The 27244-nt window shown below is 34.8% G+C and overlaps 1 protein-coding gene across 1 annotated transcript in view; it reads left to right on the plus strand.

Annotated features, from left to right (window-relative positions):
• The first annotated feature begins 4259 nt into the window (after positions 1-4259).
• LOC129220361 (DNA repair protein complementing XP-C cells-like) overlaps positions 4260-27244 on the plus strand; it is a 50052-nt gene continuing 27067 nt past the window's right edge. Inside the window, exon 1 of the mRNA XM_054854768.1 lies at positions 4260-4377. The gene's annotated coding sequence lies outside the window, so the exon portion shown is untranslated. The remainder of the gene's footprint in view (positions 4378-27244) is intronic.

Raw genomic sequence — 27244 nt, forward strand, 5'->3', positions numbered from 1 at the left:
CTCTCTAAGACTTCAGTTTCTAAAAAATTCCAGAGAGCCCTAGAACCTCCCCCTTTCCCTGACATCATTCAAGACTGTCTTCAATTGCGTTTTTAGAACTTCAATTTTGAAATATTGGGAAAGAGATGTAAATCGATCGAGGACAATCCCTGAGTCATATCATTTTTCCTAACGTGATAAATATGGTCTGAATTCGCGTTTTAAAGACATAAATTCGAAAATTTTCCAGGGAGGGCATTCCAACTTTTTCTCTCCTTAACACTACCAAAGACCGTCTAAAACTACGTTTTTAGAACTAAGATTTCAGAAATTTTCTGGGGCTAAAGCCCCAGGGACCCCCCTATTGATACGTGCGCATCTTCGAGAACAGACTGACCCCCTTCCAAAAACCAGAAGTTTTATTACCTCATTCTCTCCATATACAATTGAGGCAGTGAGAAGCAAAAAGATGTAAGTGGCAAAATTAAAAATTTGGAGATAACCAGTTCAAACAGTAGAGGGACCTCTCCTCTGTCTTGGGGCAAGAGATTGTACTAATAGCCCTGGTAGGTGCTGCTGTACAGCATGATTTAGAAAAAAAATCAATGAAGGCTTACTTGATACGTTTTACTCAAAACTTGAAGTCCACTTACATCCCTTTGCTTCTGACTGCCTGAATTTATATATTAGATATGATTGGAAACATTACTGGAAAAGAGAGAGGAAGACGAAAGGATCGACAATCATTTCAAATAAGAAAATTTTTTTCAAGTGCTCCAACCCCAAAAAAAATCTGGTGGTGCTACTGCTTCTGTCCCTTGGATCCCTATCATGAGCCTCAGCTCCCCCTACTTTTATATAGTTCCTACGCCTCTGCCAGTCTATATCATGTTTCAATAATTCATCTGCGTGCCATTACAAGGAAATGTTTTAAAACTTCAAAGAATGATAGAAAACATGTTTTATGAAACTATAGGGCCATGAAAAATAAATAAATAAATAGATAACCATGCTGTAATTAATTGATAATTGCAAACAGCGGCGTAGCGTAATTTTCTGCCGCCCGTGGCAGGCACCAAATTTGCCGTCCCTCTTAAATTTCTTTGCTGAATGCCGCCCCCCCCCCCAAAAAAAAGACATTTTTAACATTTTATAGAACGAAAACAGGATTTTATTATCCAAAATACGTTTTCCATTTTAATATAATATTACGTCAAACAGGAAAAATTGTTGGTTGAAATATTTTTCAAAAATTATTGCATTATGAGCGATAATATTTTCCTTAAATTAAAACATTTAAAACGTGATCAAAAACTGTACATACTGGTATGCTGGTAGTAATTCTGAAACCTCTTATTGAAAAGAAAAAGAAACAAAAATATGATTACAAATTACCTGAGAGATACACATATTTATACTTGAAAATTTTTTTTCTTAACCTAAACTATTAATTTTCTACTTTTCATCAACGGAAAATCTTTAACAACACTATCAATGTCGATTATATCAGTATGTTCTGTAAAATGTTTTATGAAATGTCATTACATAAAATAACCCCTTTAATCCAAATATGACCACCGTTTCCCCCTACCCATCCCATTTTGGAGTTTTGGTGATAGTGATACTTCCTCCCCCTCCCAATTTTTTCTGTTTTTGACTGTTTTAAAACCGTTGTTATTATTTTGAGTGGGAGAGGGCATAGAGAAAAGAAAAGTGTAAAAACATGAACATTTGTCGCAGGGTGGGACCTTCAAGGTGGAACCCCCCCCCCCCCCAAATATTTAAAAAATCATCAAAACGATCTTTTTTCTTTTTTACCACAATTTTTTGTCGATTGTACTTCTCGATGAAAAATCAAAGTATCGGCTTAACTTCTATGAGCGCCATGTCTGAAAAAAATGTGCACGTTAAAAATAAATTAATAAAATAAAACAAATACATATTTAAAAAAAAAAAAAAAAATCTTGAAGCACCGTATCATGAGTCGCATCACAGATCTTTAGTCGCAAACCTTCCCAAATTATTTATATTTACTAAAGTTACAATCACACATATAATTAAGATTTCGAATGAAATTAAATCATGCCTATAATTCAGCATTAGTATCTTTATATAAATAAAACGCAAACTCTAAATTTATATGTATCCGGGGTAAACTCAGAAAATACCTGACCGATTTCGTTAAAATTTTTAGTTTGCCTAGGTTAGTGCCTGGAAGGTTTATAGACCTTTTCGAAAAAAAGTCAATGAATAATTCTTTTTTTATTCGAAATTGACGTTTTGAACCCAAAAACGGATATTTCTACCCCGTTTCTTTAAAATTATCGAAGATCATCTAAAATTGCGTTTTGAGTAGTGATGTTCCGGATATCGGTATCCGTATCCGTGGATATCCGATTGAAAATAAAAATCTGTATCCGTATCCGTTAGTTTTTTGACGGATCTAAAACGGATCTTTTCTATTCTAAAAATTCTTAAATATTTGAGTAAAAGACTTAAATTCCGTTCAAATTAGGTTATATTCCCTACATAAATTATAAGGTATCGTTTCAGAAGCCAATTAGTACCCCCCGTCGTGAAAAGGAAGGAGTAATATAAGTTTTAAAAGTGTGTTTCTGTGTGTCAATTTGTGGCATCGTAGCTCTGAAACATGTGAACCGATTTGGATATGTTCTTTTTTCGTTCAAGAACTGACTTTTTTGAAAGTGTTCTTAGCTTGGCCTCGATTTTTTCGAACTTTAATTACCGGAGATATTAATTAAAAACCGACTTAACGTTTTTCACAATTAGGGTTGTAAAAACTTACCCATACGTTAAAAATATTGGCATAATTGAAAGAACGAGTTTTCTGCGTTTAATATTAGTTTGGAACTTCCAAGTTATACAGTAAGGACCTACTATAATCTTGTTAAGTAAATTTTAAATGCAATTCTAAGTTTTTAAACGCGCGATTGGTAGCGATTTCATAGTCTGAAGATTAGGAGAAAAAGCTCAATGATTTAAAATTTCTATCTGCTATCAGTTCATATTTGTTAATAATGTGTGTTCTGACCCGCGAAATTTATCTTCATGTGAGGTTCTTTTTTATAATGTTTAATTTAATATTAGTTTTTTTATTGATTTGGGGTTTCTGTTATTCTTCATTTTGGTTTTTCTCAGCATCCTTCAAAAAAAGTGAGACTAAATACTCTATTTACTGTTAGTAATAGTAATAGTAGTTAGTAATAGTTTACAGTTAGTAAAGGTGTTCCTGTCTCTGTTATATCGTCGGTCGGAGTAAGTTGGGTGGAATGGGTCAGCACTGCATTTATGCTGATGCGATAAAATGCGAAAAATATTATTTCTAGCCTATCTAGTAGCAGCTTTACCACTCTTGTTCCTGTATCCTACATCTACCGAGCAAGCTAGAAATAATTTTCAGCATTCTATTTAAACATTAAAGCAGAACTGATCCATTCCTTCTAGCTCTCCCTCAGTTTTTGCGGAGATTTTTTTAAGGAGTAAATCATTGTCTTGACTATATTTTCGCCGTAACCGACATTTTTTGAAGAAACAGTGCCATTATTCTGACGGGAATACCTTTTGTAACGAATTTTACACTTGGATAGTTGAATTGTGTAAAAAAAATTTGAGATCCGTATCCGCGAATCTTGCCACTAATGATCCGGATCCGTATCCGCGGATCTACTTTTTTAACGATCCGGCACATCACTAGTTTTGAGAGCTTCGATATCCAAAAAAATTCTGAAGTCTTATATTTCACCCTCTTCCCTTGATATAACACCGTAAAAACTCATTTATGCACCACTTTCAATGCTGTTAAGGCAACAGATGAGGGGGTTTTCGAACTTTGCTCCGAAATCGAAGATTCAAAAAGGTAACTTGCTGCATAAACTGCAGAGTTCCTCGTGTACAATCCCTCTGAGACGCTCATCAACAAAATGTAGCCGTTTATTTCGTGGGCACACTACTCTTTCCTAGGCACTACAATGAAAACTTTCTACGAATCCTCAACGCTGATTCATCAAATCAACCAACCGGTTGCACTCTTCAAACATACCCATGCACTTGCCTTATCTTATAAGGTTGCGTTCGACGAAACTCACCGGTCGACCGGTAAGTAACTGGTTACTAACCGAATCGTTCTATGATCAACCGGTTACCACGATGGTTACCATTCTAAGCAGTTGATTGGTTGATTGGAGCACGTGATCATTAGCTGTCACGTGATTAACTAACCGGTCGCTCTCAGTCGAGCTCGTCGAACGCAACCTAAATATGCTTGTAACTGCAACTACGGTTCATGGAAAAGCGCGCGCAAAAGGATTACATCATTGTTTGCAACTTGGAGGGTCTTTAAAAAATTCTCACACATACTGTTTTCATAATTTTTTCTTGGTAAGTTGTAACAAAAGACATAAAATTTGGTTTGCAAATGAATTTCTTTTAAAATCATTTATGTATATTTATTATGTATCGTGTATTTATGTATATTTTATTTAGTTATATTCATGATAAATGTTAGTAGATGAATCAAACGAGTGTAATGCAATAATAAAACCCTGTTTTAATAATCGTAAGCAAAGGTGGGTGATTAGGACTGAAAAGTGGGTGGGGAGGGGGCAAAAAAAAAATGATAACTAAAAGCTTTAGGACTTTTAGTGGCTGCAAAAAATGTTTAAAAAGAGTAAAAAAGTTTGCTAGGGCTGGTTTTAAGAGTGGATTGATGTAAATCTAGCAACTTAACTCACGTTTTCATTAAGATTTTGATGAATTTTGTAAACAATTTTCCCTGAAGAAACACTAAGACATGAATTAGACTTACATTATTTACCCCAAAGTATTTTCACATGTCACAAAAACTTGGTAATAATTTCATTGAACAAGTATGGCTAGTTTTCAGGTGAAACAATTGAATTTACTGATAGCTTAACAATGAATACATAAACTAAAAGTTACTGATTGTACTAAATAATGTTTTGTAAACATATCCAGAGTAAAGCAAATAATTTATGTTCTGAAAATTTCAACCTTTCTGCTTTTTTTTATAATTTTCATTTTTGGTTTCAAATTTCGAAAATAAAATAAATAAATAAACCATAAATGCTCCCCCCCCCCCCCCCGAATCGCCGCCAATGATTGTAAATGAAAACCAAAACAAATGCAACAAAGTAGAAAGAGTTCATAAGGAAATTCATCAACAATTACTTTCAAGAATTTTGATTGGCTGCTTTGAATTTCTATTAGTGTGGTACTGGAGTACTTGGGCTGAGTTCAAATATCTTAGTTGCGATAAAAAAAAGAACTATTCTGCTGTCTGTGCAAAGCGCCGAAGGTGTTTCTGCATCTGAGTTCAAATTGAGAAATTGCTCTATAAAGTTGGTGTGCCTCCATGTATTTGATACAGATGGCAAGTTTTTCGAATTTTCTAAAACCAAATTTCACATTCACAAATTACTATAAAACATTGTATTTAGAAAAAATATGACAAAGAATCACTTTGTAATTATAACTTAATTTTGATAAAAAGTGACGACTTTTGTGCTGACTTTTGTGCTTATCACGGCAATATTTCATATGTATATATACTTGTGCTGTGAAGAATTTAGTACTAATTAGAGCATTAATGGATCTTGAGCATATATTAATTTTTTAAAATTAATTTTAATTAAGGACCCCTTAAAGAATTTAAGTCAATAGTTTAACAACAGTGATTCTCTTTTTTTTTCTTCTTTTTTTAAATATGGGAAAAAGTGCTGTAATCAAGGTGAATGATAAACTAATTTTTTGATTTACTATGCTTATTTCAAATATAAGCTGTTAGCCAGTCATGATTGATTTTTCTTTGTGATAAAAATTTTGAATAACATAAAAGTTTTATAGTTCTTACGTTACAAAGTTAAAAAAATAGTATAGTATTGTAAAATTAGCGACATGAACAATAACTAAAGGTATAAAGATGTGTAGAAACTAATAATATAATGAAATTAAGAGAAAAAGAGTACATATAGGCAAAATGCTTCCAAATGACACTAATTAATAATGTTGAGTTTAGTTTGAATGAAAAATTATGTTACCAACAAGATCCTTTTTTTGCCATAACTATTTCATTTACTGTTTGATTAGCACATTGTTTTGTTTTGAGTTTGTGGGTTGGTAGTACTAACTCAAAACAAACTGATATGCAAATCAAACCGAAAATTAAATCATTATGTCAAAGAAAGTATCATGTAGCGGACTCGACACATGGATTTTGTGAGTTTTTGCCGGTTTCTGCCGCAAATGTGGCAGAAAGTGGTTTTTGCCATGCCGGTTTTAACCGGTTTCTACCAGTGGTTTTACCCCCCTCGGCAGAAACTTGCCAACCCTGTCACTGCAACACATGTTTTAAGGGCAGGAGGAATCCTTTTTCCATTGTATGTAAACAAGTTTTGAATTTCAAGAGACTAAGCACAATACTGAAAGCTGATTTTTTTTTTCTTGATCAGCTGTATTTGGTGCTCTCCTATACTTGGCGCCCCAAGTGGCTGCTTGTGTTGCTTGCCTCTAGGACGATTTCTGGTCCCAATGCATGTAAAAACTCCCACTCTCTCTCACTTGTCAACAATAAAAGTTTTTTCTAATCTATCTGAGCTTCTTATTTTCAAAGTTCCAGGTTACATTTATCATGAAGAACTAGTATTTCCAATGCTCGTTGGAAGAGTCCAACTACTGTGTACATTGTGAACAGTAGCGGATTTTTTTTTTTTTGGGGGGGGGGGTGCCCCTCAAAAAGGATGAATTTATTTAACTATTTTATTCATTATTTTTAATTGACTTCTCTATGGCATTTTTTTAGTTAATTAAAAAGAATACAAAACACAGAGCGTATTTTAAATAAAAGCATTTTTGTTTGCTAAAGAATAATACTGGAGTCGGAGGCCCAGAGTGGCAGCATACATTTAATTCGCTGGTTTTGAATTCAAGGGAATGCAATATTGTGATTTGTTTATTAATACTTCTTTGATGGAATCAATGATTAACATTCTTCAAAAAATGTGTAGGCGTGCCTAAAAGACTTATTTTGTTCCAGGAAGCTATTTGCTAAATAATAAATTTATTTTTCAGCTTATAAAAAATGCAAAATGAATGAAATCACAGTAGTTTCTTGGGAAAACCATGATAATAATGGAAACGGCATGTTATATCACTATGTTATCTCAACTGTATCATGGCTTCAAGAACAAATTGCAACTGTTTTGAAATTCACACTGAGATAGTCCTGAGTTCTTCAATAAATCTTGTACGTTTAACAACTATGATTTTCTTAAATAATATTTTATAGTTAAAGTATAAAATAGGTAATTTATAAAAACTCAAATGAGGTATGGCTATATGGGTTTATTGAATAACCTTGCCGTCATGTTGTAATCATTACAACAATGTTCGTAATTAAAACCGCTCACCGTATAGCATTTCGGCGACATTATATTGGGTTTTAGTATTTAATTGGCTTGAAACATTAAAATGTTTTATGTCCACATTCAAAGTATAATAGTGCATAATATTTATGTACTTACAAGTAGATCATTGGTCTGAAAAATTTAAAATAAAGTAGTGAGATCTTTGTTATGAAACATCAAATGTGGCAGGGGGGTGCCATCCAATTTCCCAGGTCCCCTCCAAAAGGTTTTTCTGTATCTGTCCCTGATTACGAGTGTACTAAGTTTTGTTTCAATTTTGCTTTAGCTTTACCTTTAAAGCTTTTTTGATCATGTTTTGGAAATTACCATATTTTCCTGTGGATTATCTCTTTAAAACACTTAAAATTAACGAGGTGCAGATTCAGTGCCCAATACAGGCTGATTTTTGCTACCGTTTTTCGGTACCTTCACAAAAATCTTTTTTGAAGTAGGTACTTTCACAAAAATCAAGTAATAAAATCAGTAGCTTCACAAAAACATCGAAAATTTCACAAAAATTTTACATTTTAAAATATAAAACTTTTTTCTCTGTTTAAAACAAAATTTACTCATAAAATAAAATTCTAAGCAGGTTTATATGAACAATCGCTTAAATAGCAACCTTTTTGTAGTATTTTAACTAATTTTTAGCTGTTTCTCGCCAAAGTATTTATGCAATAATATCATCAATTTTTTTAACATATTTTGAGGCACCGTTTTTCTCATAATTTCCGATCATGGGTGCAAGACCTTCCGTCTCAGGACGGATTTCCGTCTTGGACAAAATTTGCGAGACGGAGGTCAGGACGGAAAGAAACTCGATTTTCTTTCAGTTTTACTTAAAAAAGAAAATTGAGTATTTGAAAAATATGCATTAATTACTTGACCGTTCCATAAGCACGAATTTACATTGTCACTCTCGGTTTCCCGCCATGGGCTTGTTTTGTTTGCAACGTGCTTTTGGAGGAATGGCTTTTCGACTCGGGCCATTTGACTTTTTTTAGTTATAACTCTGTTATTTCCAACTCACTGCATTGCAGATCGAGGAGTTGCTCGCTATTCTCCCTGATTTTTCGAAAAAATCGGCTCTAATTGAAAATTTAGCCTTTACTCATGGTATTTTCGATCATCCTATCGTTTTTTTCATTTCCGGGTGTTTTTTTTTTTTGTGCAAACTTTACACGCATAAATGAAAGTTATGTACGCTCTTAAAATGTCTTAAGAGTTGAATCTGAATCATCGATTGAGAGTGATTGCTGACAAGATGAAATGTTTTCTCCACAGCAAAGGGCGTCCACATACCAGGGAAAATGGAAACTATCAGGGAGTTTGAAGATTTCAATGAAAATGAGAATTTTTAGAAATAATTGAGGGAAAATTCCAAGCTGGTTGGAAACTCCAACGGGCAACCGTTCCTGTATTTTTTTTAAAGACTTGAAAAATCACTAAATTCCAATGTCACTGAATCTAACACTCGCTAGAATGGAAATATGGGGGGTGTGGGGGGGGGAGAAAGGAAAGGGAGAAAAATAACGACAGCACGAGTTTGCGAAAAAACGCTGCTCTTGCAAAGAAGGTAATCAGTCTGCAAATTCACCCACGATGAGGTCTTAAAACGTTGATATCTTGGACAATCTAAGAGGGGGGGGGGGGGTTACTCAAGGGGTTCTGATATAAAATATCGAGAAACTGAATTGAAAGCCATTTTTGAAGCTAGGAGTGGTTCGATATTTCTCCTCTGCAAACAATTAAACATTTTAAAAGTCAAAAAGTTTTAGGCTGTCTTTAATGATGTAAAAGTGGGGAGGGGGAAGTTTAAGAGAAAATCAAAAACTGAGTCTTAAAAACACTAATTTAGGCAATCTTTGGTGAACTTATGAGAGATGGTTTTGGTGTTTTAACATGAAAATGTTTTGTAGATGATGTATTAAAAACTATTTAAGGCTATAATTAAATGACTTGAGTGAGATGGCATTTGAGAACCTCTCCCGAAAAGTGTTTGTAATTAAAGTCTTAAAACTTTTAGGTTGTCTTTGGCAATGTCAAGAGGGAGGGAGGGGGCTCTCTTTAGGCGAAATTCCGAGACGGGTAACATAAAAGCGCAACTTTAGACCGTCTTGGGGTTCAGGGTTTCCCTTTCCCAAAAAATATTCAAAGCTGAAGCATTCAGAACTCAGCTTTAGGTAATCTTTAAAAGACGTAAGAAGACTGAATTCGAAGGCTTTCTCTCACTAAGTTTTAGAATTTAAATTCTTAAATCTTCGGTGATGAAAAGGCGAAACCGCGAAGTCCAAGGGGAAGTAGTTGGGGGGGGGGGGGCTCTCTCCCCGAAAAAATTTCTCCATGCTGAAGTATTGAAATGCTATTTTGGCTATTTTTGAGTGAGTTAAGAGTTCGGGAATTCAGGTGTCTTTCTCGAAACATTTTCGAAATTGAAGTCTTAAAACTTTGGATTGGCTTCGGCGTGTGGGGAGGGGAGTTGCTCTCTCAATAGAAAAATAAATCTTAAATAAAACTGCGTTTACTAAACACACTGAGAGAGGGGGGGGGGTATTCCGCACCCCAGTCCGAAATATTTTCATTTCTGAAATTTTAAGGGCTTTTTTTTGGGCTATCTTTGGATGACTTAAGGGGGAAGGGTGTAGGAAGGTTCTTTCAAAAAGTTTCTAAAATTAAAGTATTAAAACTTTTAGGCTGTCATAAGTCATATTTATAGGTAAGAGGGGTACTATTCCTACAAAACAATTTAGACTGAAGCCTTAAAAATTGAAATTTGGGACATTTGTGGTGAACCTATAGAAGAAGGGTTTCGGGAGTTTTCTTCCGAAAATGTTTTGATGCGGAAAATTTAAAGCGCCACTTTAGGCTATATTTGAGTGCCTTAAGAGGGATGTGATTCAGGAACTTTGCCTAGGGTTAGGATTCAGTTCGTCTATTTCTTTTTTTAATTAATGAATATTGGAAAGGATACCCTGTTTAAAAAATATATCTACTTCACTGAAGCGATGTTTTATTGCTAATTTCACCACCTGCTATCTTATAAAAGAATTCTTTTTCAAATGAAGACTGTAGGGGAATGGTGCCAGTTCATTATCATTAGTTGGCCCTACCCTTCCCCCACCTTTCCTTTTTTTCTAGTTTGTTGGCACTACCTTGGGTAGACTTTCGAATCAGAACTGATTTATGTTGCAAAAGTGAAAATCTTATGTCCTAATAGAGGTGTAGACTGGTATTTTTCTTTGGTAGCCAGTGGCTACCAACACCAAAAACTTTGGTAGCCACTTCAAATTTTTGGTAGCCAAACATACACCCACACATATACACACACACACACACACACATATATATATATATATATATATATATATATATATATATATATATACAGAAAAGCACCGTTTATACATTTCTCTTTGGTACGTTTTTTGAATTGGTCCCTGCAGAATCCAATACATTTTAATGCATACCTATTGTACGTTTTTCCCCTTATTACACTTTTTTCATACAGTCCCTTCAAAAACGTATAAACTCTGCTTCACTGTACATATATTTTATATATCTATGTATTAAAAATCTTAGCACAATAAAAATCAGTACCAGTGAAGATTGGTAAGTATTTTCCTTCTCTCATTGAAGAAATCTGAGAAAGATTTGGATTGAAATAGGATGGAGGAACACATTAAGTTAAAAATCTAATATTTGTTTGACCTACTTGTAGTGTCTTAATGCTATTAACTTTAACTGTGACTGTATGAGAATGTAAACTGGATCGAGATCTAACTGTAACTGGGAAAAAAGGGCTTTCACCGTTTTTTAAGATGTATGTAATTTTGTGTGCTTGTGCCAGTAAAGTATGTTGTTCGTAAGCGGTTTCGATGTTCGTTACTTAAGTAAACCCACGCACCACCTTCCAACTAAGATGGATAAGGAAGGATACAACAACTGGCGACGATGTTTGAGAGTATAAAGAGTGCGAAATCAAGTAAGGATTAGGTTTATTAAACTGAAGACAGCTCAAGGTAGGAATTATTAATTCTGATATATTTCTAATTGAGAAAAATCTGTCATGGAGCAACTAGTTCAGCAATTAATTGAGCAAAATAAAATGCTTATGGAAGCTTTACAAACGAAAGAACAACCAGATTCAAAATCGAAAGTAACTGGTGTTCAGTTTGATAAATATGACGAAACGTCAGAATCATTTGATTCATTTATTGAGCGCTTTAAAGCATTTTTAGATATTCAGAATGTTGCGGAAATTAAAAGAGGTAAAACCTTGATTTCTAGCCTATCGGCTAAGTTGTATAATTTGCTAAAAAATTTGCTTGCTCCAGAAAATCCTGCTGAAAAAGATTTCGATACTCTTATTGATATTCTTAAGGAACATCTAAATCCTAAACCGCTCATAATTCCAAGCAGACATATGTTCTTAAACAGAAAACAACAGGAAGAGGAAAGCATAAGTGCTTACATAGCGGAATTAAGATCGCTAGCGGTACCTTGTAATTATGATAAAAACATGTTAAATACAATGCTCCGAGACGTTTTCGTAAGTGGGTTACGGGATAGAACAACCTTAGATAGACTGTTCGAAGAAGATGATTTGGAATTATCTAAAACATTAGCTATTGCTTCGGCTATGGAAAAAGCTTCTCAAAGCTCAAATGCTATTATTGGTACGAAATTGAACGTAATACATTCAATTAAAAGTTATACGAAACAGCCCGTAAACAAAACGAAAGTTCAAAACTCGGCAGTGAAAATTGAAAAACCGTGCTATAGATGCCTTTCGAAGGATCATTCTCCGAATTTATGCAAATTTAAGACTGCAAAATGTCTTTTTTGTGGGAAAATAGGGCATATTAAAGTAGCTTGTTTTGCTGCCCAGAGAACACCAAAAACCAAAAAGAATTTTGTAAAACAGAAGCAAGTGGGGGAAAACAATATAAATAGCGTACCCATGTACGAAGTGACACTAAAGTCAAACTTAAAGGAGGAACCAAAACAACCTCCAATAATGATTTCGGTTTCCATTGATGATACACCAGTGCAGATGGAACTGGACACAGGGGGAACTGTATCAGTCATGAGCATAAAAAAATTCCGGAAAATTTCTGGAAAGGAACTTTCTCCTACTAATTTAGTTTTTAAGACGTACAATGGAAATTCTCTTGTACCTCTGGGATACGTAACAGTAGATGTTAAATATCATAATCAGCAACAAGAATTAAATCTTTACCTAGTAGAACAAGATTTAGACACGATCTTTGGTCGAGAATGGTTACACAAAATTAATATTGACTGGGCAGGCATCAAACATGTCAAAACAACTGGAGCTGAAAATGATCGTTTAAAATTACTTTTTAACAAGTATGCAGATATTTTTGATAATTCGAGTGTTGGGAAAATGAAGAATTATAAATGCAAATTAGAGCTGCAGCCGGATGCAAAACCTATTTTTTGCAGACAACGCGTTGTACCTTTCGCTCTTAAGAATAAAGTTGAAGAAGAAATCGATAGACTTGAGAGGGAAGGCATTATAGAAAAAACAGAAACAAGTGACTGGGCGACCCGAATAGTACCAATTGTTAAGGCAGATGTCAGCATACGATTATGTGCTGATTATTCAGTCACGCTGAATAAAAATCTTAAAGTCCAGCAATACCCCTTGCTGCGAGTAGAGGAAATTTTTTCATCACTCAGTGGGGGTAGAGTTTTTTCTAAAATTGACTTTAGTCAAGCTTATCTGCAGATGGAAATGCAGGAAGATAGTCAAAAACTCCTCACAATAAGCACTCACAAAGGCCTCTATATTTGTAAACGTTTAATGTATGGGGTGAATGCCGCACCAGCGGTATGGCAGCGCTACATTGAATCTGTATTTAAGGATTTAGATGGGGTAGAAGTATTTTTTGATGATGCTCGCATTGCTACGCCCAATATAGAAACCCATTGCCAAAAGTTAGAAAAATTCTTTGAAAGATGTCGGCTTCATGGCCTAAAGTTAAATAATAAAAAAAGCAAATTTTTTCAAAGTGAAATACAATTCCTCGGGTTCAAAATCAATGCTCAGGGCTTGTCAAAAACAGATGACAAAATTTTAGCTATTATGAAGGCAAAAACTCCCCAAAATGTTCAAGAGATTCAGTCGTTTATGAGACTTGTAAATTTTTATGGTCGATTTTCGAAAGATATTGCAACATTGGCATATCCGTTGCATCAGTTGACCCGTAAGGGGGTTCAATAGAATTGGGATGCGGAATGTTCTGAAGCATTCGATAAAATCAAGAAAGAAATATGTTCGGACAGAGTCCTTGCTCATTACGATCCTAGCTTATCAGTTATCTTGTCAACAGATGCTTCACCTGTTGGCTTAGGCGCCGTCCTTGCGCACCAATTTCCCGACGGATCTGAACATCCTATTGCATTTGCATCTCGAACATTGACCCCAACGGAGCAGCAATATTCTCAAATAGATAAGGAAGCCTTGGGAATTATTTGGGGAATAAAAAAATTTTATTTATACTTAAAAGGTAGAAGATTTACTCTGGTCACTGATCATAAACCTCTTGTTGCCATATTTAGTTGCAAAAAAGGTCTTCCTGTATTGTCAGCAACAAGATTATTGCATTATGCATTATTTTTACAAGCGTACCAATTTGACATTATATATCGGAACACTGCTGAGCATGGTAATGCAGACTTCTTATCACGACTTCCTTTAAAATCAGAAGATTTAGATCTGAGAGATGAAATATCTATGTTTCAAATGCGCCAAATTGAGACTTTGCCAATTACTTCAAAGGATCTTGCTAGAGAATCCAAGCTTGATGAAGAGCTAAAGCCCATCTATCATGCCTTAAAATCAGGGAAACATGTAAGAGGGAAGGGAGATGACACTGCCCAGTTTGCTGTAGAAGATGAATGCATCTTACGTGGATCCAGGGTGTGCATTCCAAAATGCTACCAAAGAAGAGTACTTGAAGATCTCCACACAGGCCATCTGGGTATGGTGAAAATGAAGGGCATAGCCCGCTCATACATCTATTGGAAGAATATTGACAAGGATATTGAAGAGATGGTAAGAAGCTGCACAGAATGTGCAAAGCATAAAGCTGATCCCCCAAAAGTTAAAACACACTACTGGGAATATCCAAGTGCACCCTGGGAGAGAATTCATATAGATTTTGCTGGCCCAATCTTCGAACACATGTTATTTATCGTAGTGGACGCGTACTCCAAATGGCTTGAAGTATTTCCTATGAAGAAAATTACTTCTGCAAACACCAACAAATGCCTAAGAGAGTGTTTTTCGAGATATGGGTTACCCATTACCCTTGTCAGTGATAATGGACCGCAGCTTAAATCAGAAGAGTTTGAAAAATTCCTGAAATGCAATGGTATTGTACATAAAACTTGTGCTCCTTATAAGCCATCTAGTAATGGTCAGGCAGAGAGGTATGTATATACCGTTAAACAATCGCTAAGGGCGATGTCTGACTTCCCAGGTTCCCTTCGTCAAAAAATAAACACATTTTTAATGCAATATCGCAAAGCTCCAAACATGACTACAAAACAAAGCCCATCATTCATGTTTATGAAGAGAGAGATAAGGACATTAATTGATCTGCTCATACCCGATGTTCGACACCAGATAGATCTAAGACGAAAAAAAGATATTTGTTTCAGAGATTGATTTTTCAATACCGGTGATCGAGTCGCTGTACGGAATTATCGCCAAGGAGATAGAAGGTGGAAATTCGGTACAGTCGTCAGTAGAGATGGTCACCTGCATTACACCATAGATGTTAACGGACAGTTATGGAAGAGACACATCGACTAGATACGCAACACTGCAGTATCCGAGTCCGAGACGTCACAGAGTACAGTCCCTAGATACAGGGTACAGGAATCGTCCACGGTTCAATCCGAGCCAAATAGGGAGTCCGTTTGCGAGGCTTCCCGAGATTCTGATGAACCCGCTAGCTCCAATGTTTGTCCAAACTCACCTGTGGTGTACCCCGATCCAAAAAGTCCATCCAGAAAGACAATAATGCCTACAGCTGCTCCAGATCCCAAGCCCTTGCCAGCTGCTGAACTAACTCCAGTGCTTCGATGGTCAACTCGAATCAGAAAGCCTCCAAAGAGACTTGATCTGTAGTTATAAGGACTTTGGGGGAGGGATGTAGTGTCTTAATGCTATTAACTTTAACTGTGACTGTATGAGAATGTAAACTGGATCGAGATCTAACTGTAACTGGGAAAAAAGGGCTTTCACCGTTTTTTAAGATGTATGTAATTTTGTGTGCTTGTGCCAGTAAAGTATGTTGTTCGTAAGCGGTTTCGATGTTCGTTACTTAAGTAAACCCACGCACCACCTTCCAACTAAGATGAATAAGGAAGGATACAACACTACTGGTTTCACTTTTCATAGAATCCCCCTTGCCAACATATTTGCAAATTTAAATTTGTAGGACCAAATTTTAAAATTCAAAACCACATAATAAAAACAAACTAGAAAAATATTTGTAGTTTGCGAACAAATGGTTATTTTAAAAGTCTGAATTAGAATTGAACTAATAATAAAGTAGATGTCCACTACTCTAGAAATCTGCCTCTCAACATACGACATTTAGTATCGTTTATAGAAATAATACATTTCAAATTCAACAGCAAAAAAAAAATATGTTTAGATTTAATATTTTAGGATAAATTAAATTGATTAAAATAAAGCCTGTAAAAATAAATATATGAACAGGATTTATTACTTTTTAGTTATTAAAATATAACTTTCAATTATCAAAACTTCTGAAGTATTCAAAAATGCAAAAAGATTAGCAAAACTGGTGTGCAATGTCGGCACGTTTCCCGAAAATAATTGCATTTATTATTTATTAAAATAAAACTTAAAATAAGCTGACAACTTCCAACTGCCAAAAAAATTAAAATATGTTGGTACAAGATGCAAAATGAAATCTAAAGCACAAGATGCAATTATCCTCAAAGTGCGATTCCAAAGTTAGCATGGCTCCAAAAATAAATTCTTTTATTAAAATGGAACATGAAACAAGCTAATCTAAGGTAGCACACATCAAAATAACTTTTGCTTATCAAAAATATGAAGACAATTGTACAAGATGCAAAAAGATTGAAAATTCAACCACGAGGTGCAGCTCCCCGAAGTGCGGTTACAAAGGAAGCATGGTTTCAAAAATAAATTCTTTTATAAAAATATAACATAAAACAACTAATATAAGGTTGCATTTGTCTAAATAACTTTCGTCTGTCAAAAATATTAAGATATGAATAAGATGCAAAAGGATTTAAAACTCAACCACGTGGTTATAGTTATACGCGAAGTACGATTACAAAGAAAGCACGATTCCAAAAATAAATCAAGTCTTTAAAATAAACAAAAAAATAAGCTAATTTAAGGCAGCCTGTGCCAAAATAACTTCCGATTATCAAAAATATTAAAATCTGTACAAGATCCAAAGGGATTGAAAATTCAATCATGAAGAGCAATTCCCCGCAAAGTACGATTACAAAGGAAGCGTGGCTTCAAAAATTAATTCTTTTATTAAAATGGAATATAGACCAAGCTAATCTAAGGTAGTATACGTCAAAATAACTTTCATTTGTCAAAAATATTAAGAAATGAACAAGATGCAAAGCTATTGAAAACTCAACCACGAGGTGCAGTTCCCCGCGAAGTACGATTACAAAGGAAGCATGGATCCAAAAATAAATCCATTCATTAAAATCGAACACGAAATAAGCTAATTAAATTTAGCCTGCGCAAAATAACTTCCGATTTTAAAAAATATTTTTAATATTTACAAGATGTAAAAGGATTGAAATCTAAATCACGAAGTGCAATTTTTCGCACGAAGTACGATTTCAAATTTAATATGGCTTCCTAAATAAAAAGTCATGAAAATTAAACATTAAATAAGCTAATTTAACGCTGCATCTGTCAAAATATTTTCAGATTGAAAAAAAATTATATTATATTAAAATATTCGCAAAAGATGTAAAAGGAACAAGGGAAGCAGATTTTCGCGAAGCAAGTCGTGAAAAGTTTCATGACACCCGGTGTAAGTCGGCCACTTTAAAGTAATTTGGAACTTCTAAAAATTGATTTTTAAATCGATAGCATATTATACAGCAGAAAAATAATGTATTTGGTGCCATGTTTAGTTTGTTACACACGTTACAGTAATCTTTCCAAAAAAAAAATTCTATAATAATGAAAAATGAACTGACTTGATGCTGGTTGTCTTCGTTTTGAAGAACTGAAATAAAGTCTTGGAAGATGTATCCAATTTTATTCTCTTTGAGCTACCTCTACTCGTCATTTTCAACCTTTTAAAAAGTTATCAGAATTAGCTACGCCGCCGTATTTACGTTTCCCCTCCTCAGGCACTGCAGATGCTGCGGTGTTGACCTTGATTGGGTTCAGGGATCATGTCTGCTGGACCGCGGGGAGGTTTCAGTTTTCACCCCCCCCCCCCCCTTCCCGAACAATGCTCTAAGCCCCGAACGCAGTGTAGGTGTAGCAAACGGGAAGTGGTCAACGAATCAGCGAGGAGAGGGGCAACATTTCAACTTTTCTTGAAGGTCAGTAAGTGACCTCGCGTCTAGACGAGTGACTACCACAGCATGAAAAACTGGATCCGAAAGCACAGTGCAATCGATAACTTCAACTTGGGGGGATTTTTTTTCCCCTTTGGTCACCTGGTGGCGATCGGCGCTGAAATCTTTGGTAGCCATTGAAAATTTTTGGTCGCCAATTGGCGAGTGGCGACCTCTAATCTGCACCTCTATGTCCTAAGCGATTTTATTGCAACAACAAAAATGTTTAGGATCGGCAAAAAAGTAATGGTAGGGTGCTGCAAACGCTTTTACCCTTTACATTATTCAACATCGTCTAAAATTGCGTTTTTAAAACTTCAATTTCGAAATATTGCCGAAGGAGGGTTCCTGAACTCCATCCCTTCAATAGTGCATTCAAAGAGCATATAAACGTTATGAAATTTAAATTACAATTTCGTTTTTAAATCTTCGATTTCGGGAAAGCCCATAGCGTCCCCTCCCCCCCCTTTTTCTTTAATATTTTTTGAAGGTTGCCCAATATTGTGATTTTGGGACTATCAGTTTAAAATAATTGATGTAAGAGTCCCTGAACCCCTCCTTTCCCTGAACTTAACCAAAATGGCCTACCACAGCGTTTTTTGGACTTCAATTTGAAAAAATTCCTGGGGGACCCCCAGACCCCCGCCCCCATTTATTGCCGGATTTTAGTTTTTTTGGAATTATGATGTCAAAACATTTAAATATTACAATTTTAAGGCTTAAAATTTAAATCAAACAGATTCCAAAACTGGCATTGTTAAAATCTGCAACATTTATGCATACAAATTTTTCTTTAATCCCACATGCGGGGGGGGGGGGGGCTGAAAATATTTTCCGTCTTGAACACATCACCAAACTTGCACCCATGTTTCCGATATTGTACACATTACATAGCCCATTAGGCTGAAATTACAATGGTATTTTTGGTACTTCTTAGGTTTTTAGCTCCCCTCCCCCCACCCAAAAAACGAAACCTGTTACAAATAACACTGGATGACATTTACACTTTTTGAACTAAAATTTCACTTGTTCTACTTCTCTTTTACAAAAATTAGGATGCCTCTAAAAGTTCACAAAAACAATGCTGATAAAAAAGAACATTCACAAAAATAGAATGATGCAATACTTTCACAAAAATAGGTAGCAAGATAAAAATCCTGGATAGGCCCCTGAGATTATACGCTGCCACGGATGATCTGTGTTTCACGTTTTTTTCTTCTTCAACACTGATGCATTGAACCTCAATATTTACAGCAGGATTCACCAAAACCATTACCCTGCCTGTATCTTACATAACTTGAACAGGATTGGGTTTTGGACTGTCTGAAACTGGTTCAGGGCAGGAAAGGTGGTTTTTACCGTCCAAAACTGCGTAAAAGTGTCCGAAAGTGTCTTAAACTCATACGTACAAATTGAAAATTTTTAAGAAAAATCAAACTGATACGTAACTAGATTAAAATCTGCTATATAAATTAGTTTACATATATATTTAACTTGAATGCTCACATTGAATAAATATTTTTAAAAAAACATAACTTTGACACATTTTGGTTTGTTTTTTGATATTTGCACACAAAATATGGTTTCTCAAAAAACAGTTTTGGACACAAGGGTTTTGAACAGGATGGTAAAAGCCTTGTTAACCCTACTTTCATTTGCACACATGCAAATATAAGAAAATTTCGTTACAATTATCAAAAGAAAAAGTTCAATTCTGCACACAAATTGAAATTTTTAATCAAGAATTCAACTTCTGTGCATCTTGATTAAAATCGGCTGCATAACTAAGTTGAATGTTCACATTGAATAAATGTTCAATGTAAAGCATTACATTGATACATTTTAGAATGTTTTTGATGTTTTCTCACAAAATACAATTTCCCCCAAAAATATAGTTTCACACAGTTTTGGAAACTAGGATTTTGAACAGGAGGGTAAAAACCAGGGTTTTTACCATGGTTTTTACTGTAGTGTCCAAAACCTTGCCAACCCTGAACTTGAATGTTCTTCTTTCGCAATTCAAGCTATGTAAAAAAAAAAACATACAGTAAAGGAAGAAGCCTTCATTTGCACAAGATTCAGTGGCATAACCTTGGGCGCGGAACCCCCACTCCCCCTATCAAAACGCATGTCAAAAAAACTTGCTCAGAAGGAGATAAAAATTCCAAAACTTTTTTTCCTGAAATTAAAAAAAGAAAGATTTTCCTCTGTACAATATGTTAAAATAATCCCTTCCCTCCTTCCCCTCCCACCGCCAACAACATCATTTAAGATTATCTAAATATTGTTTTGGGACATAAATGTCAAAAAAAAATTTATAAAGTTTCGGAGCACCATCTTATTTTGTAATGTTACCAAAAATGGCCAACAATCGCGTTTTAAGGACTTCAATTCAGAAAAATTTCCTCTGAGTGGCCCTTGAAACTCCACTCTAGACCAATCATTTGAGAAATCATTGCGGGTCAATTAACACCCCCCTCCTTTATTTTAAAAGTGTATCGTAGTTAAACAGCTTGCATGCATTTTGATGTTTTTTTCCTATAAAATACATCAAGTACATACACTTTGACCCCCCCCCCCCCTCCTGAAATTTTTTGAAATGACAGTCCTGCTCCCCTCTCCCCTAACATCATCAAACTATCCAGAATTGCCTTTTAGATCTAATTTTGAACATTTTTGGAAAATAATCACGACACTCCTTCCCCATTGCATCATCCAATACCATTGAAAATTGAACTTTTGGAAATTGTGTTTCAAAAAATTGCTGGGCAGTCTCTAAACACAGTAATTTTCCTTAACAGTTCCTAAAAGTCTACATTCGTACTTTGGAGATTTTAAATTCAACATTTCCGAGTGGAGAGCCCATTTAACTCTCGTTCCCCTAACATCACCAAGATTGTATAGAATTACATTTGTAGAGCTAGTTTGAGGAAAAAATTCTTGAAGAGAACTGCAAGCTCCTTAACATTGTTGAAGATCTCCTAAAATGGCGTTTTTGGAACTTCTATTTTGAAAAATGTCTGGAAAGAAAACCCTGGACACTTTTCTCAAATGTTACCAAAAATGGCCAACTATATAGTTCTAAAGACTTAATATTTTTTAGCATTTCTGAGAAGAGGGCCCTCGAACCCCTCCTTCTACTAATATCTAGAGTGTCTACTAACTGTTTTTAGAGCTATAATTTCAGAAAAATTGTAGAGGAGAACTCCGACGCTCCCCCTTTTTTTAAAAGCATTATTTCATATTGCTAATTCCTGTCTTTCTTTATGTGTAGAACTGTAGATATAGATCAATAGATAGATAATCCAGACTAAGAAGTTTTTCTGGTTATGGGAGGCATTAAAAGAAAAAGATATTTTATTCTTTTTGGAAAATTGCAAATAAGTATGAAATACAAAACTCAAACTAGCTCTGATAAAATTAAATAGATCAACTAATAATGTTTATAAATACTCAAAAATAATAGAAACACAACACAAGTTCCAGCTGCCCAAAAAATGCAGGAAATACAGAATTTATGATACGCAAATTTTCCAGATTGTTGAGTATGAAAGTTTGAGAGCATTTAAAAGCATTCTATGTAATAAGCTTACAAAAGCCTTAAAAGCAAAATGGTTTCATACTTATTTCAAAATAGAAGCAAAAATTAACAAAATCCCTATCACGAAATCGGCCCTTTTTGATAATCGCAGTTACAGCAAACCATTCTCATGTACGATAACAAATTATGTGTATGCCCGATCAAAAGTTGTTTCAAAACATTTTGTTTTCATGCTCTTCAAAATATTTATTTGCAACTTTTCTACCTTTGATTTTAAAAAAAATCTTTAAAATCATGTTCAGTTTCTTGAGATTTCCGGAAAACAGAAGTCCGGATTTTCCCATACATACATATTTGAAACACATGGGGGGGGGGGGGGGGGTAAAAAGGGTAGCCCCAAATCCCCCCCCCCCCCCATTCTCCCACGTTTTTAACTTCGTGATGACCCAAGGTGACTCCTAGCCAAAATGATCGGCTAGTTACGTCAGTGACAAAATTAGACTGTTTGCTCCTTTCTTGACTCTCTGTTTTTAAGTCATTAGCGCACTATAATGACAATTTAGAGAATTAATCATCATTTTTTAGATTAGTTTTGAATTTACCTTAAAAGTTATTGCTTCTTCATGTTTTTAATGTAGATGCTAAAATTGTATGTTAAATCAAAATTTCATTTTTTGTGTCGTACATTTGGACCCCAGCTTAACGAATCTCTAATTAACAAATTTTGCGATTTAGCGAATTTTTCTTTTTCTCCTACTAAAACGAAGGCAAAAACCCCTGTTTACCCAATAATAAACCCCGAAGTAACAAACTATTTTAACAGCCAAAAAAAAAAAAATTTTTTTTGCGGCCAATTTAAGTTAGAAAATATTGGATTGTTTTCCAAATGATACATCCATCGTGTCCGAAACACATAAAGACCATTTTTAGGATTATACCAGGATTACACGAAGATTTTTTTTTCAAGCCGATTTTAGTACCTGAGGATTATATGCCACTGCGGATAATACAAAGGGAAAATGCGGTACAATGTTTTTTGTCTTAACCAGGGGCGCACCCAGGATTAAACTAAAGTGGGGGGGCTAATTTCTGGCAATTTACGGACCTTATCCCTTTCATGTCCAGAGGTTATTGAATTAAATTTTAAAAATTGCGATTTTTCTCTAAAACTTCAGGATTTTTTTTTTTTTTTTTTCAGAAATTATATTATAAAGCTTTTTTGATTGTTTCAGGCTGGAAAACACAATGTCACTAAACGGAAAAAAATTGGGTAATAATCTTCAGGAAATAAATCACTTTAAAATTTTACTGAAATGAATTTTTGAAAATGCATCTTTCAAAACACCCAGGGTTTTATTTGAATAGGAGCTTCATTAAAATTTTATGTGAATTTGTGCATGTTATTGAAATTGTAATTATGACAGAAAATAAATGGTGAATACTATTGTACATTATGCTCCAGTGCTTTTGTTAGTAAGTTTTAAGCCCGACAGAAATATCCTAAAAGAAAATATTTCTATGTTATAGATACCAAATTATTGACACTCAGAATAGTCCAGGATTTATAAAGTAAACCAAAATCGATACTTTGCTCAATGATTTCATTTCATATAAAAGGCAAAAAGCAAGAAAAACAGTTACTAGAATTAAACTAGTAAGAATTTATTTTAAAGGTTTTATTGACCAATCACAGAAATAAACAACATTCTTATCTACTTTGATAAAAGCAACTAAAAGTGTTACTGTAATTGAAAAAAATACGTTTTTACACGGCTGTCAAATTAAAACAGAACAGAAATACTGAATAGCATCAATACTAATTTGTACATAATCTCAAAATTGCAAAACAAAATTAGGCTTATTCAGAAAAAAAAAAAAAAAAAATATATATATATATATATATATATATATATATATATATATATATATATATATATATATATATATATATATATATATATATATATATTTATTTATATATAAATGGCAAGTAAATTATTTAGCACAAAGGAAACAAGCAACAAAAGTTTGGAAGATTACGAATAATAGCAAAACTACAAAACAAAATCTAGCCTCCTAGAGGATTTTTTTAGAATCGAAATGACAGCTTTACTGTTGACATCAATTTCTCGATGAATGTTCAAGCTTGCCAAACCATTAAGTCTGTTTTCGCCCATCGTGTTTCTGAGATATGTTTTTACACGGCGCAGCGTAGAAAAAGATCCTTCGGCCGTACTTGTGGACACGGGAAGAGTAGAAAAAATTTTCAATAAAATATAAACATTAGGGAATAAAACCTCATCGCAAATGTTTAAAGCATCAATTGCGTTCTTGGGAGAAACAGACTTTGATTTAAAGCTGTCATACCAAAGCTGTATTTCAACCTTCAGCGCATTGCTGCTTTTGCTTTGAATATCATTTTTGTACAATTCACATAACTTAAGAAATTGTGCTTCTCTTTCACATTCCTGATCATTAGCATTTTCTCTTTCATTTAATCCGTTAGGGGGTAGCAAACATAGGAAACTTATTAAAATTTCTTTGTGTTTCATGAATCGATTTTTCTAATAAAGATCTAAAGGAGTCTATCCAGGGAATAAAAATTGCTCTTTTATAATATGCTTCCACCGTTTCTGCTGGTGGGTTGCTGCGATTTTTTTTGTCTGCACACTATTCTTGGCATTGTAATCGTTGTTTCCGGATGCTCAGCCGCTTTTGCAACTTCCTCAAACAATAATTTAAATTCTTCATCGACATTTTCTTGGAGCGATTTAATCCGATGAGTAACAAGCTCAGCAAAACTAATTGCTGAGAGCAAATCTTCATTGGTTCCCTGCAGCTTTTTACTTAATTGGATTGTGTATCCAAGCAACTTTTCTGAGGAATATAACGATATTAGGAAGTCACTTTGGCTAATAGTGTTCAAAAGAATTGCAGCTCCTGAAGAGGCTTCTTGGTCACTCCAGTGCTTTATGTCATCGAGAGCAACAGCTACAGGCTGAATCAGCTGCATCATAACAAGCACTGCATCATGTCTCTAAACCCATCTTGTTGGGCTAAGTTGCTGCAGTTTTTGCTTGCTTTGGTCACTCTCTAAGGCTTGAATTTTGTTCTGAAGAACATTTTGCCTCTTTGGTGTATTAAAAAAGCTCCATAGCTTTTCAATGACACCAAAACAGTTTCTGATCGAAGTTATCTCCGACGCATTCGTCAAAGCTAGATTCAAAGAGTGAGAAGCGCAGTGAACGTAGAGCGCTGTTGGATGAAGCTCTTGAATATAGGCTTGCACACCTTTGAATTTCCCGCTCATAGCAGCAGCTCCGTCGTAGCCTTGGCAACGTAGATTATTGATATTTATGGAGCTTTCTTCTAGACCTCTAATGAGTGTTTTTGCTAAGTCGTGCCCTGTCGTTGAGCTCAAGGGCATGAACTCCAAGAAATTCTCGCATATGGTGTGTTTTTTGGAACCCGTAACGGTTACATAGCGTAACATAATGAAAACTGCTCTGTAGTTGAGATCTCAGTTGTTTCATCTGCAAGGATGCTAAAAAACTTGGATTTATTTACTTGTTCAGCTATTGTTTTAGTAATTATTTCAGTGCATGCTTCCAATACCTGGTTTTGGAAATTCCAACTAATATAAGTTTCATTTTTTCCACAAGACAGGAAGTGATTTTTTAATACTTCATCTCCAGCTTCAATTCTGGCTCGAAGTAGTGCTCTAAAATTACCTTCATTTTCTAAAGGTCGTGAAACTGGATTAAATTCACCGTAATCCCTGTGGCCTCGAAGAGGGATATTTTGACGCCCGCATAAAATAATAGTATCAATTATGGGGATAATCTTTTCTGCATTATTCTTAGCTTGAACTTCTCTTCCTTTATCCAAAGCTCTCTCAATTGATTTGATTTTATCATCCATAACGCGTTTGAAGTTAATTATACTTATCGTAGCTTCTTTTGGATATTTTGTTTTCGCGTGGTAGTCGAACTTTTCTAGTACTTTCTTCCAGTTCAAAAAGCCTTCCTTAACCAGCTGCCCAGTTTGCTGACAGCTTCTACCAACTTCATCACTGGCAAAAAACATGCAATGCACACAATAAGCGTTCTTCTAGTTTAGAGTAAGCCAACCAGTTGTACTTTTCTAGCCAAGAAAACGAAAATTTTTGTTTTTGGTGTCCATACTTTTTGTAAGGAAAATCAAAATTACTCTTAGGAACCCACTTTTCATTTAACAAAGTCATCTTTTCATCGTCCGTTAAACGTTTAGCCTTAAATAGAGCTATATCCATATCACAAAATCGTCTTGCATTACATTCCGTACTATTTAAAGCAGAAGCTTGAGAGTTTGAATTTTCACCCAAAGTTTCACAAGTATATTCAGTATCAGGGTCGCAACCAGAATATTCCTGAAATGAGCAAGTTTCCCTAATATTTAAAGCAGAGGTTTGTGAGTTTGAGTTTTCATCCAAAGTTTCACAAATATATTCAAATACAAATACAAATACAAATGTGACGACCAGCAACAGGCTCTGGGCCCAGCTAGGCTGGTCCTAGTCAATTAATTAGACCCCAATGAAGATCAATGGCCCTCTTAAAGCTATCCACCCCCTTGCTCATTACCGTCTCTTCCGGTAAGCTATTCCAAGTGCCCACGACCCTGCTAAAGTAGTAGTTTTTCCTGATTTCCAAGTTAGCCTGAGATTTAAATAGCTTAAAACAATGACCCCTTGTCCTGCTTTCCCTACAAAAATTTAATCCATTTACATCTTTCATTTTGATAAATTTAAATAACTGAATCATGTCCCCTCTGACTCTCCTTTGCTCCAGGCTATACATGTTAAGCCTATTAAGTCTGGTATCTTAATCTAAATCTGAGAGTCCCCTTACTAATTTAGTTACCTTTCTTTGAACCCTTTCCAATACAAAAATATCTTTCTTCAGATAAGGCGACCAAAACTGAACAGCGTACTCCAAATGAGGTCTTACTAAACTCCTATATAAAGGCAGAAGAACTTTCTTAGATTTGTTTGAAATAGATCTATTGATAAACCCAAGCATTCTGTTGGCTTTGTTACTAGCAATACTGCACTGTTGACTAAACTTGAAGTCCTGATTTATTAAGATACCCAGATCCATAACATTTTCTGCCTGATTTATGACTGAACCCTGTAAATGATATCTCATACGCTTATTTCCATGACCTAAGTGTAGCACTTGACATTTCCCTACATTAACTGCTGTACCCCATTTATCTGCCCACTTCGTAATATGATTTAAATCCTCTTGAAGCTGATTTACTTGTTCTTCATTTTCGACAATCCCCATAACTTTTACATCATCAGCAAAACAATTTATGCTTCCAGAAATATTTTCATTGATGTCATTCATAAATATAATAAGCAAAAGAGGCCCTAAAACTGATCCCTGAGGAACCCCACTTAAAACATCACTCCAATTAGAATGATTTCCTCTCACAACTACTCTTTGCTTCCTACCAGTGAGCCAATTTCTAACCCAAAGTAAAGTTTTTCCTCCTATTCCTATGTCAGCTAACTTGCTGAGAAGAGCAACATGCAGTACCTTGTCAAAAGCTTTTTGAAAATCAATATAAACAACATCCACACATTTTGTTATCTAAAGCTGAG

This window comes from Uloborus diversus, chromosome 4 (genome assembly GCF_026930045.1).
Source record: "Uloborus diversus isolate 005 chromosome 4, Udiv.v.3.1, whole genome shotgun sequence".
Classification (NCBI taxonomy): domain Eukaryota; kingdom Metazoa; phylum Arthropoda; class Arachnida; order Araneae; family Uloboridae; genus Uloborus; species Uloborus diversus.